Here is a 13,885-nt window from a genome sequence, read left to right on the forward strand (position 1 = left end):
TCCTTACAAATTCATCTCTTATATCTTTAGGAACCTCAACTTCTTGTATTATCGTAGCTGATACCGTCGAAGCTTGAGCACTGACTATTTCTTCTTTCTTGACTGTTGATTCCTCTCTCTCTTTCCTACACTCTTCTTTCGTTTGTTTAGCGTTTGCTTCATGTAATGTCAAAGGCGATATCTTTTTCAAGCCTTGAGACTTAGAAACATGTTTTTGTTCTGATGTCTTTTTAGGATTGTATCCCAGTCCAGCTTTATCATGTGTGGATTTGGTTTGTAGTTGAATTGGTTCAGTAATATCTTCCTTTTGTTTGCCCAAAGGACCAGTACCTGAGTACCCCATGCGCTGAATCATTTTGTAACCACGACTATATTGGTTTGAGGAAATCTCACAATGTTGTACCTCCTCATTTGGACTATCTTCCTTATAGAGCCAGTTAAGCACAACATCCTCTTCTATTTCATCTGCCAAGGAGGTAGAAGACTATATAAAGAGACCATCATATATAATATTCAGAGCTGGAGTTTGTGTTCTCATAGCCTCTGATGGCTTGCCTAACTATTTTTGCAATGGAGGAAGAGAAACTAATGATAATACCGGTTCTATCTTGTAGCTATCCATGCCGGTATCTGTAATCTTCAATCTCTTTTCTAAGTCTTTTATCAATGTTTCTGGATCTTCATGGAGAGGCTGCCCTATTATGAGGCACAAAAGTATCTGCACCTTTTGTCAATGCATTATAGATGACATTTGTATCAGCCGGAATATTGACTTCAACTCCATTATAAGGAAACTTTAAGCATTGGTGATATGTTGAGGGTACTGCCTTCATTTCATGAATCCATGGCCTGCCCAGCAATATATTGTATGACAATGGAATATCGAGAACCTGGAAAAGGACATCTCTCTCTACCAGTCCCACTCTGATTGGTAATGATACCAAACCTTTGGAGGTCCTCTCTTCTTCATCATAGGCTTTAATTGTTATTTTCTTGCCTGGATCAATGACATTTTCAAAGAATCCTAGTTGTGTAAGCAGATGATAAGTACAGATATTCAACCCCATGCCTCCATCTATCAAAACACGTTTAACTTTGTGTTTGTGGATCGTGGCTTCAATATGCAATGGCTGGTTATGTGGATGATTTAATGAGTTGTCATCTTCTTCAGAGAAGGTCAAATAGTGAGGTGAAGTCAGATGACCCACCATAGACTGAAACCGATCAATGTCTAAATCTTTTGGAATGTTAGTAGTGAGCAATGCTTTGTGTAGAATTTCCTTGTGAGCAGATGAGAGCTGTAGCAATTCAAAAATTGAAATTTGAGCATTTGTCCTTTTCAACTGTTCAACCACGCTGTATCCAGAGGATGATGAGGAGGTTAATCTTTTAAATTTGTCCAAGGTTGATTCTTTTTGTTTATTTGGCACAACTGTCAGATTTAATGTTTCTTGAGCCAGTTTGGTAGAGCTAGCTCCTTGGAGGGTGACTTTCTTTTGAGATCTGGTCAGAGCTTTTGCATATCGTGATTCATTTGGTTTATCTTGAACTATAGTCACATTGCAATATTATGAGTGTGAAGGTTCAATCATGTTGATAATGTTGTCCTGGTTGGCATAAGCATAATTTACCTTGGCACCTCCTTTGGTCTGTGAGGAATCACCTTGTTCATAAGCAGGCAAAGGGTCTTTAAATGCTTTATGATCAGCATTGGTTGGGTGATTCCCAACAACTACTTTACCAGCATCTATGAGATCTTGAATCTCATGTTTTAGCTTCATGCAATTGTTTATGTTATGACCCTTATTCTAATGGAAGTCACAGTATTCATTTTCTCTCCACCATCTTGGTTTGACATCTGGATCATATGGTCTGGAGTTATCTGGTAGTGTTATCAAGTTGTTTGCCAATAGAGTTTTTAAAGCCGACTCATATTATTCTTCAAGAGGAGTAAAATCACGCTTAGGTCTGGAAAGCCACGACTTTTCTTTGAACCATTCCTTTGTTTTCTTTGGCTGATTTTCTGCTGCAATTTCAGCAGCTTTAAGTGCTTGTGTACCACTAGCTAGATTGAATATTGTTGATTTTGAGTTGGTTTTGACAATGTCTACTACTCCATCATTAACAACATTCTTGTTTTTGTCTTTGGCAAATTTCCAATACTTGTTCTTCTCTTTAGAACTGGATCCTGTTTGTGTTTCTTTCCAAGGTGTGATATCTCCCTTTTTTATGAGCACATCTTCCATTCGAATGGCATTATCTACCATTTTGTTAAATGATGGGTGTATTTGCATTTGTACGCTATATTTTAGTTCGGGGACCAAGTTATTGACAAATATATCCATTTTCTCAGAGTCTGGGATAGGTCGTGGGTACCTAGAGAACATCCTTCTCCAACATTGTAGAAAAGTAAGAAGAGGTTCCCCTGTTTTCTATTGAGTATTACAAAGATCGATCATAGTCACAGGATGTCGAATTTTGTATGAGTATTGTTGTAAGAACAGTTGGATTAGTTCTTCGAATGTTTTTATTCCTTTGGGTAGACTTGAGAACCACTCCATTGCTTGACCCCCTAAACTCCTTGGGAAGAGACGCATAAGGTACATTTGATCGTGCATGAATTCCATACAAGCAACACTAAATTCCTTGACATGATCTTGAGGATCTGAGGTACCATCATATTTATCAAATTTTGGGATTTCCACTCGTGAAGGGAATGGAGGCATGTGTAAATTCTTGTCAAATGGGAAGGGACATATTGCTTCCAAAGAATATTGGTTCGGGGAATTGTCCTTATTCTTTAGGTCTGTGAGCTTTGTTCTCAAAGCTATTAACTATTTGTGTACCATGAGTATAGGTGAGTCTTTTCTCTTAGTAACAAGTGTTTGAACATCATATCCAACAGGAAGTTTAGCACCTTGATTTGCTAGTTCTAAGAAATAGTCTTCCTTTTCTCGGATCATGATAGTTTTCATCATTTTTCTAAAGTCTTTGTCTTTCTGACAGTCAAGGATTTCTTTTTCTGGAGGTTTAGTAGATTCGTCAGTCTCACTTGATGATGAGGAGTCATTATGATTTTCAGGAATATTACGATCGTTTTTGTTTCCATCATTGTATTCTATCTCATGTATAGTGGGAGATTTCGGTTCATCAAAAATCGGCCCGCCTGATGACGATGGTATGTCAATGAGGGGATCCTTCACGTAGAATGGATTATCTTGATAAGTGAAGGTTTGTTCTTTGTCTTACGAGAACTCCTGGTTTGAATAGGCATTTTTATGGATTAGTGTGACCTAGAGTTGTTTTGTGATGCAGAGGTTAAGATCAATTTCAGAGCTAGTTTGTTCGGTTTAGCGTATTGTTTTGGGAGAAACAACTGAGATTTTGTCTGATTTCAGGAACGATCTATCCTGTCTAAGACGTTTTCCTGGGTTGATTCTAAAATTGTAACTAAGATTCAGTCTGATTCAGGAACGATATATCCTATGTAAGACGTTATCTAAGTGACTTGAGTTTGATAGGTAGTTTTGATTGAACTAGCTGAAGGGCGATCGACCAAATCGTGCAACAAAAAAAATGGCAGAGGTACACTATCTTGATTTGTTTTATGCTCAGGAAAATGATAACCAGTATTATGCTCGCTGTAGATTGTGTTTTTGGCAATTTTGAATGTTCTGTCTGACAAAACCAGATACTTGTACGACTGGGTTTTCTGAACTGGATGACAATTTATCAGTTATAGGATGACATAATTTCTGGTTCGTACGAGTTGCTGTATTATACCGTTCGACTGATGGGCATGTACAGGACGACAGAAGATTGAGGTCGATTCTGTCTCGTACGAGACAAAATATAGTGCAGGATGATGAATGATTCAGACTCGTACGATAGAGAATCTGCTTTAGAATGACAATTGAGTAGATTCGTACGACATAGGACTGGTGTAGCACGATAAGTTAGCAGACTTGTATGACTGTTCACAGGGCAGAAACTAAAAATTCTGAGTTTTTTGACTGCTGAGTATGACCAACTGAGTATGACAAATTCTGAGATGGACTGATTTTTGACTGGGATTGACACAGAGTTTCGACTTATGATGGACTAGTTTCTGACATGGATAGAGTTTTGACTTACTGAGTTGTTTCTGGTCTTCACTAATTTTTGGTATTTCAGTTTTTTTGTTTTAGGGATGAAAAACACAAAAAACAAGTAGTATTTATAGTGACTTCAATCACAACATGCAAACCCTAAGGAATTTGGTGAGGAAAGAAAACCTTTGCTTGTAGACTCAGGTACACACCCAATAGCTAATCAGAATACGACCATTGAGTCTCACGCAATGGATTCTCAATGCTGTATTATCCGACTCCAAACGCTAATGGGGGCACAAAATGACAAGTATCTTGGGAGAGTTACTATCTCTCTTGTACAAAGATTATCCCCCTTTCGGAGATGAATAGGGTAGCTTCTAATTTTAAATTGGATTTAGTCAGGGATTCGTTTGGCGCGTCGAGGTATAAACTCAATTAAGAGGTCTCCCAGCCTTGAAAACCAAGGTTTAATATACCCGAAGGTACAGAGGAGAGCTATTCCCGAGCATTGCCGTTGACTTGATTTTCATCAAATCACGTTTATTTTATAGTGGGTTGGAGTACTTGGCGTCTAGCACAACACAACACTTCAATTAAGTCATTATATGCATGGTTAGTAATCAATAATCAATAAGAAATAAACCATAGCAAAGCGACTAATTGCCTTCTAAAAGATGCGAGTATAAGATTGCTCTCATATTTTTATAAGCAATACCAGTGACTAGACTACACCAAGACGAAGGATTTAATCTATATGATATTAAGCTATATGGATGCAAGATGGATGAGTAATTCAAGCAAATTCAAGCAACAATGCATGCAAACAATAATGAATGTAAAATAGATACAAGTAATTTAAAAAGGCACAATGATTTCAATGACTCCAGAGTGAAATTAGCGTGATAATAATTTCCAAGTGTGTTCTCAAAAATCTCTGGGGTGAATTGGAATGAGAGATGAAGACTGAATTTATAGAGAATTACAAAAAGCTCAATTTAGAATTAATTGGAAATAATTGAGAAATCAGGTTGAGTTAACCTTGAGATAGATTCCAATTATAGTTTAATTGAAATGCATTCAAATTAGAAGTCCAAGTTGCATTGGAAAATAATAATAAATTAGTTCCATGCATATCTGATAAAAACAGATAATTCTTCAATTTAATCAAGAAAAGAGTTTTCTTAATGCAACTGAACTTCTTTTTTTCTGAAAAGCTTTGAGTTCCAATTTTAGAGAATAATTCAACAATTCAATTAAATTGCTTTTCTAATTTCAAGTTCTAAATTTAATAAAAAGAAATAATATCTCAAGTTTGATTTCTCTCTCAATTCAATTCTTTTTTTTTTTTTTGGTTTCAATTCAACTCTTTGTAATAAATTAATTCATCTTTTGTAATAAATTAATCCTTTCGCATGATTGAATGGTAAATTTATTAATTAATTAAATATGCAAAGATATTTAATAAATTAAAATGGGATAATTGATCAAAATGATTATTCTTGAAATAATTCAATTAATTAAATAGATATTTAATTAATACTGAGTGGTTGATTTGCCATGTGATTTTTGATGATTAAAGAATTAATAATGTGCTCAAGATTGATTTAATTACCTTTGGTTAGGACCTTGGTGATGTTGTCGAGATTAGGGGCCCATGGTTTAGATGACCAATTTTAGGGTATTACAACTTGTACCAGTGGAAGGAATACAGACAACTATACTAGGAGTAATATAAGTGGCAGCAGATCCAAAAGGTTCTTATTGAATGGAAGAAACAGGAACATGAACCATGGTTGAGGAAGAAAGAGATACCTATGGAAGGGACTCATGGGACTTATCTGATTGAGAATTCTTAGAATGTTTTGGTAATCCCTCTTCATCATATTCATCATCATATTCATCATCATTTTCATCATCATGTTCTTCATTATCCTCCTCCTCACCTTGAAGTTGATCTTTGTTAGTCCCAACTGTGAATTTCAAATTTGGAGCCTTCTGGGGAGTAACATGATCTTGTTTGTTCTTTGTTATGATTTATGACCTTTTTCCAACAGGTATAGTAGTATCATCATTAGAACTAGTGGAGAAGGGATTGAACTAGATTCTTTTGTTAGATAGCCAAACATTAGTATTTGCAAGAATACTCTAGAATCTATCTCTGAGAGAAGTTGCTTCTTTTTGTGACCATTGAATGAGTGGCAATTTCTTTTCTACATAGACAAAATCCAGAACATTACCATCATCTTCAAGATCATTTGAAATATCTGCGAGATCAAGCTCTCAAATTTTCTCCATTGCGAGTCAGCAATAGTTTAGTTTTCTAATATCATGCTCTATCATACAATCAACCCAGATGTCTTCAATGCGATGCACATGGACATATGCCTTCTTTAATTTATTCTTCATTACTCTGTAATTAAAGTCTCTTCTTGCCTTGAATAATCTTATAGTTAATCTTCTCATTTCTTCTTCCAATGCCCTAGCTTTGAAAATTGAATTGATGGAGCACCTACCAATAATTAATGAGAAATTGAAACATTCCTTATGTGAACCAGATTGTGCCTCATGTAATGCCACCATTTGACAAGCCAATTCCATGAAGATAATTTTATCCGATGGATACCTTGGGAGCATAAAAGGTTCACCATTAAAACATCCCACCTTAGGTAGGTGAAAGTAAGGAATTAAAGGAACATACACCCATATTGGTTCACTACTTCCCATGCATGGTCACCCTTTTGTTGTATAAATATTTGTTTAGCATGCACATATTTTAGCGAAAGAATGCATCATTCACCCTTCGAAAATGAAAGATATTCTTCATTACCAACTGAGAATAGTACTCATACACAACAACTTTCCTTCTGTCTCTTGATGTAAACAAACCTGAGAAATTTCTCTTAGAAGCCGTTGCATACACCAGATAAGATGTCATATAAAACTTGAGGGTAGTTGGTACCTTAGCGAGTTGCTCACATAAGGCATCACTTATTTGTTTACCCCAAAATATTTTCTCTTTGTTTTGTCTAATGACGTGGATGTACTGATACATCCATTCATAATAAGTGTCCGCAACATGGAGTCCTTTCACCCTGCTCAGAAGAGTAACCAAGTCATTGACCTCTTCAATAAGATCACTTCTATGAAAGGTTTTCAACCACCTGACAATTGTAGGTCTTGAAGTCTTCAACCAATTGTCATTCATATTTTTCTGCACTTTGAATTCCTATCATAGTAAGCCTGTGCTGATTGCATGGTGATATCATAATACTTTTCAATATTTGAACACTTGAATATAGTATCAAAAAAGTCCTCATCAAGCCTGATTAGATTTTTGCCACTAGTATCTTTCACACTTCTTCTAACAAGATTAAAGTGATTTGTAACTACAAGAACAAATTCAGGATCTTGAGCTGACATTGGAAATGCTGAAACTAGATGACTACTACTGTTCATGGTAGGCTCCATCTTATAGTATGAAGGTGGCTACTCAATCATTTTGAGAAATTTTTCTAAGTCCACATGACCTATTTCAGTATCCCTTATATTTTCAATATTTGAAGATACAAATGAAGGTGGGAAGACTGATACAAATATTGCTTCTTGAACTTCATGGTCTTGTTGCCCAAAGGTAGTTCTGTCATCTATATAAGAATGACACTGTAGCATACATAAATCATCAATACTTGAGAAGAACAATCACCAACCAACTTGATCATCAAAATTGAACAAGATCATGCATGTGTTGCATTTGGTGCCATTAAGGTTACAAAAACCTCATTGTATCATGGTAGAACAAGTGTAAAATGGGCCTACGAACCCTATTTACATGTGTGTGCATTTGGTATAATTCGGGTTCGTAGACCAAATTTACACTTAAGGCTGAGTGTGGATCAAAGGCATAGTTTGGGTTCATAAAACTGAACTGCACATAAAAAATGGGAAGAACAAAAACTTGGTGTAGTTTAGACCTATAGACTTGAACTAAGTAAAACAAAGTAGTAGTGTAGATCGGGTCGATAAGTTCAAAGTACACCTAAATTGTGCATTGGATAAAATAGGTGTAGGTTAGGTCTATAGGTTCAAACTAAAATAAAGGGAGAGACATAGTGTAGGTCGGACCTATCGGTCTAAACTACACCTAAAAGGAAGGAACACAGTGGTGAAGTTCAAGTTTATAAACCTGAACTCCACCACTGGTTTAGTGTGGTTTGGATTTATAAACCTGAACCTCACCACTCACAAGCATTTGAACAAGAAATGAAACACTATGCTATTTGCATTTACAAACCTGAACAACACCATGTGAATGGTGTTGTTTGGGTTGGTAAACCTGAATACCACCAATCATAAATTACATTGCAAGGGAAAAAACTAGCATGGTATTTGGGTTGATGAACCTAAATACCACCAAGTATTGGTGTGATTCGAATTCACCAATCTGAATACCACCAAGGGTCAAACAAAAACAATTATTATAAGATATAGAATTTAAAATGCGAATCCTGCCATACAAATAAAACAATGTGGTTTGAGTTTGCAAATTCAACCACAATCATGGAGGATATAAATGCAAATCACAAACCAAAAACCCTAGCTAGGTCACACAAAGGAAAGCAATGAAAATATTAACAAGGAAAAGACAAGGAGAAAGGAACTCATCGAATAAAAATTGAGGAAACCTTGCAATTTCAGAGGAGAAGAATGCTCTACGAATTCGCCACTAAGAAAAATGATGAACCAAGAAGAAAATATGTAGGTCGAAAAGATTCAAAAAAGAAATATAATAGTCCCAAATCAAATCGACATAGGAGACAATAATTCCAACATGAAGTGCAATTAATAGGTAAATCGGATTCATGAACCCAATTTGCACTTATGGCTAGGTCAAAGGTGCATTTCAGGTTCATGAACTTGATTTGCACATTTTCATAAAGGGAAAAACATAAAGGGAAGGTGTAAATTGGGTCTATGAACTCGATTTACACCTGAGTTGCACCTAAAGGCCAAAATGGTGTAAATTGAGTTTATAGGTCCGATTAACACCTGAAACTTCAAATGGTTTAGGAAAATCAAAACGACAATCACGTTCATGTTGAAAAAATAATTTCGAAAGCGTGCATAGAGTATTTTAACTACAAATGGGCCAAAAATTTGTAGGGTTCCCCCAATTTTTACAAATTGGGGATAACACATCTATAGCCCAAAAATTGAGTTTTTTTATTCTATTGCCTAAAATTTTATTTTTTGTTTTTTTAATAGCAGTAGCAAGGTTTAGACACATTTACTAATAGGGGATTAAGAAAAGAATTGAAACCCTTTAGGGTCCACCATAAATATCTAAAACCAAACATCTTTTATTGTTTGAAAAAAATATAACACCCTTTAGGGGAAGCATACCAGTAGCCGTTATAGCTAACTTCACACACCCATAGATCTTTAAATAATACATCAGATTTTCATGATTGTTTTGGTCATCTCTGTATGCGACTTAACCACTTATAGCTATTTTTCTGGCTTTTGGGTAGTAACCACACACCCTGTGGAATCCATTATGTGCACAAGGATCAAAAAGTGGTAATTTCCAAGTGTCGCCCAATACCTACTTAAAGATGCTCCAATAACCGTGTGCTACAACCACCTAAAAAATGGCCAATATGTATGCACAAATGCCTAAATATTTGTGCGCTATGGGTACCAATAAAGATGCACAAATCCTCCAATTAAAGTCCAAAAATATAACTACGGGTGGTAAAGTGGGAGACTATTTGTACATGTGAAATTTATTAATGAGATTTTAATTACTATTTTTTTGATTCCTTTAAAGTTAGTAATTGGGGGGTTGGGTGAGCAAGGATTGAATGGTAATTGGAACATGGGACGGTTACTGGTGCTCTTCCTCTAAAAAAATCATTAACAAGAAGATATGCCTTTTGAATAGAATAAAAAATCAATTAGCTAGAATTTTACATAAACAACTACTTTAAAGGCTTATTACCATAAATTGCTTTGACGATCCATTTGTTAGCAAGAGAAAAATCCTTTTTAAAAGGTCTTTCAACCCCATCCCAAAAATTATTTTGATCTTAAAATATTATCCCATGAGACACGTCCTTTCTATTGCCTTCAACATCAGACCAAAGAAAGTTCATTTATTAACCTTATTAAGTTGATTTACATGAGAAGATGAAACAAGACAACATGATGAGACATATAAAGTGCAAGAGGACTTTTTTTTGACACACCTAGTACCTCCCTACATGAGAGAATATATTACTTTCCAACTCTACAAGATATTTAATCACATTGAATGTAGAACTAGACACTTCCATCGTTAATTAAGGACCATTTGGGGAAATTATTAGCCTAACTATTAATATTAGATTTTTGCATGACAATTTTAGATATTGAAACAATATATTAAATATCTAATCTTCTATCCAAATTACTAAACTTGACTTCATCAATTTGAACAAACAGAGTATTGCAATATTATCCCAAAATCACTATAGGAAAGAATCAATCCTTTCACTAAAGGACCCAATGAACAATGACTTAAAAAATGTATAGCTCTAGCTACTAAAAAAAGATATGGATTAAGGGTAAATTTTTTCCTTATAGATATATATTTTTAGGTTAAATGAATTGCCATTCGTGCACCATTAATATATATTTGAGTAATGCCATCCTTAAACTATACGTTCACTATTGTACAAAAGGTATAACCAAAGCCTAAATGTTTTAACATGAAGATAAAAGTGTGCATTATATATGGTCACATGCTTTGTCAAAATCAACAAGGGCCATAAAAATATTTCACCTGGAAATTTTTTCACAAAGCTAGTTTGGGAGCGAGAAATGACATTGAAGTAAAATTTTATGAATCCTCATAGCCATAGTGAAAAAAATATGGTAGATTGAGAACATTAATAGGTCTATAATTCTTCAATTGAGTGGGATCATCCTCCTTAAGTAGCCTCTAAAAAATATCTTATTTCAACCTCACCACCAAGGGTGCGTTCCAAAACAATATGCTTTTATACTTCGAGAAGAATTTTAGTAATCAATTTGATTTTAGCCTTATAGAACTAAAAAAATTCATCCTCCAATATTCTCCTATTAGTCTTCATTCTTTTTTACTTATTTTCGCATTTGGTCCCTTCAATGTTCTTTTTGTAATCTTTGTTTTTTCAGTATTGGAGAATCTTTTTTGTGTTTAGATGATAGATCATCCTTGTATTCTTAGGATTGATGGAAATGTTGCCAATGTGATTATTGTGAGATTTGTAGGTAATGCCTTGAACCTTTTATTTCATCTGATTTGGATGGGTTCCAAGATGCCTTTTTCATGAAGGCCAACTCTTTACCTTGGTAGTTTATACTCTAACAAATCTAGTTTGCAATGAGATACATGTTGCTTAGAAAACAAGACACAAATATATTTTTAGATGGGGAAGGAGTGGTGGTGGTTGTACTTTCCTTGATTGTTAGAAAATTGGATTAGATAAATTTGGTGGAACCAAGGTGATAGGATCATGGTTTAAGGATGGGTTTATGGAAGCTTCAACCTTGAGATGGTATGGGGTTATGAAAGCGATGGGTGTGGATGCTTGGATCTTGATTTAGGTGGGGATATGTCTGGGAATGCTTTGGAATATGCTTTTGATATCTTTATGTTTTCTTGGATGACATGCAAGGGACAAGTGTTTTGTATTAATGATTAATGCATGGACACTCTTGTAGTTTCACACATGGATGGTGGAACCATTCTCTTTATGGAGTTTGGATTTAATTGATTTGAGGAATTAGCTATATTTGGAAATGATGACCACATGGTCAATGGTACATTTGGATGAGATAAAATTAGTGATGTGGCCAAATTATGCAAATTTGTTTGTATTTTGTGGGTAAGGATCCTTTGAGAATAGTCCTTGAAGAAAATCCATGTAGGATTGAGATGGGTTGGATTGTAAAACGTTTAGAGGGTAAAAGTATTAAATTGTGTCAAAATTTTATAGAGGGATTAATCAGCATGGACAAAATTTTCCAACTTTGATTGCATACATGTGACCATTATGTTTTGAATTTCAAAATGATGTAAAATAATGAATTATAGAAATAAGTGAAAGACATCCAAATTTTGAAAAATGATTGAAGAAATGATGTTTGGGTTGTTAGACAAGAGTGCTCATAGCACAACTATACAAATGCCACACTATCTTATAAAATGCCAAATTGGATGCAAATGCACTAATATTGAGCAAAGTTGTCAATCCATAGAAAATAAATCACTTTAAAAGAAAAAAACATCAATATGTAAAGTAGAGGCATTGAAAGTAGTGGTGAATGTGCCAAACTAACAACCTATGATGAAAAGATTTCACAAAAATCTCAAAAGAAAAATAGATTAGGGAGGTGAGTCCCACTAGGTGTGCTAAAATATTAATAAGAAGAATGTACAATATAAAACAAGGACTCAAACCATGCTTTCAAATTTTATCCTAAACTGAAATTACATTAAATATACAAGAAAATAAAAATTCTCACCTATAATTCATTACACATACAAGATGGTGGTTGCCTGCCAATTTATATGTGCTTGTGCTTGAGAGATGATATGTGATCACTCAAATTGACAAAATGGCTTTACACTTCATGAGCCTCATCTAAAATGATTTCCAAGATGTGTTATTTATAGATTTGGGGGATGTTTGATCAAGGATTGAGATAAATATTATATTAGAAATAAATTTAGCAGTTTACATCATATAAAATATTAGATTTATCAATAAATATAATATAATTATATATCATGTAAAATTCGTTTAGTTTTGCCTGTAGAGTGATGAAATAGTAAAAGTTCCGTTATTTTTGAACATCACCAAAGAGACTCATATCACAATAAAAGTGGGTTGCATAGACAATGACATTCACATAATTCACATTGACATCTAACTAATTCAGAATTAGAAATGTGTCTAACTAAAATTACTTTGACCATCTTGCGTCATTCTACATCAATGCAATTGTTGATGTTGAAAGTTAGCTTGCTCCTCTCATAAAGAGATCTCTCTCTCTCTCTCTCTCACACACACACACACACACACACACACACACACACACACACACACACACACACACACACACACACACATTATATATATATATAATTAATAGATAAAAATTTATTATAAAAAATAAAAATACAAGTACTATATTATAAAATTATTCTAAATATTTTAACTAAACATTATATAACTAAAATTTCACATTATGTAAAACAAAAATATTAATAACTTAATACAAGCTTTCACTATTTAATTAGATGTAAGGGAGTTCATACTCAAATAAGATTAACGTAAACATTTTATCTATTTATCTACATGTATGTACTTGTATAGTCGAGTGAATTTTTTTGAAGTGAAATCCAATCATATGTTGTCCTCAACTTATGATTTTTAAAATTCATGTTATGCAAATTTTAATGGTTTATTAAGTTGGTAATTATGTTTGTGTTGAGATGAAATAAAATAAAAAATAAAAATTTAAATGATGTTTATAAGATCAAACAATCAATAGGTCTCAAGATTGGAAACAATAAAATAAAATATTTTTTTTTGATGATGTTTACAAACATCAAACAATCAATGGGACTCAAGATTGGAAACAATAGTGTAACACCTAAAGACCCAACCAATGAACCCAACCCTTGTTCCTTATTATTCACTATTTCTTTACTTATCATGGTTCGTTCGCTATAGATTTTAGTCAAATAATCTACCATCTTCACAATT

Source organism: Cryptomeria japonica, chromosome 10 (assembly GCF_030272615.1).
Source record: "Cryptomeria japonica chromosome 10, Sugi_1.0, whole genome shotgun sequence".
NCBI lineage: Eukaryota > Viridiplantae > Streptophyta > Pinopsida > Cupressales > Cupressaceae > Cryptomeria > Cryptomeria japonica.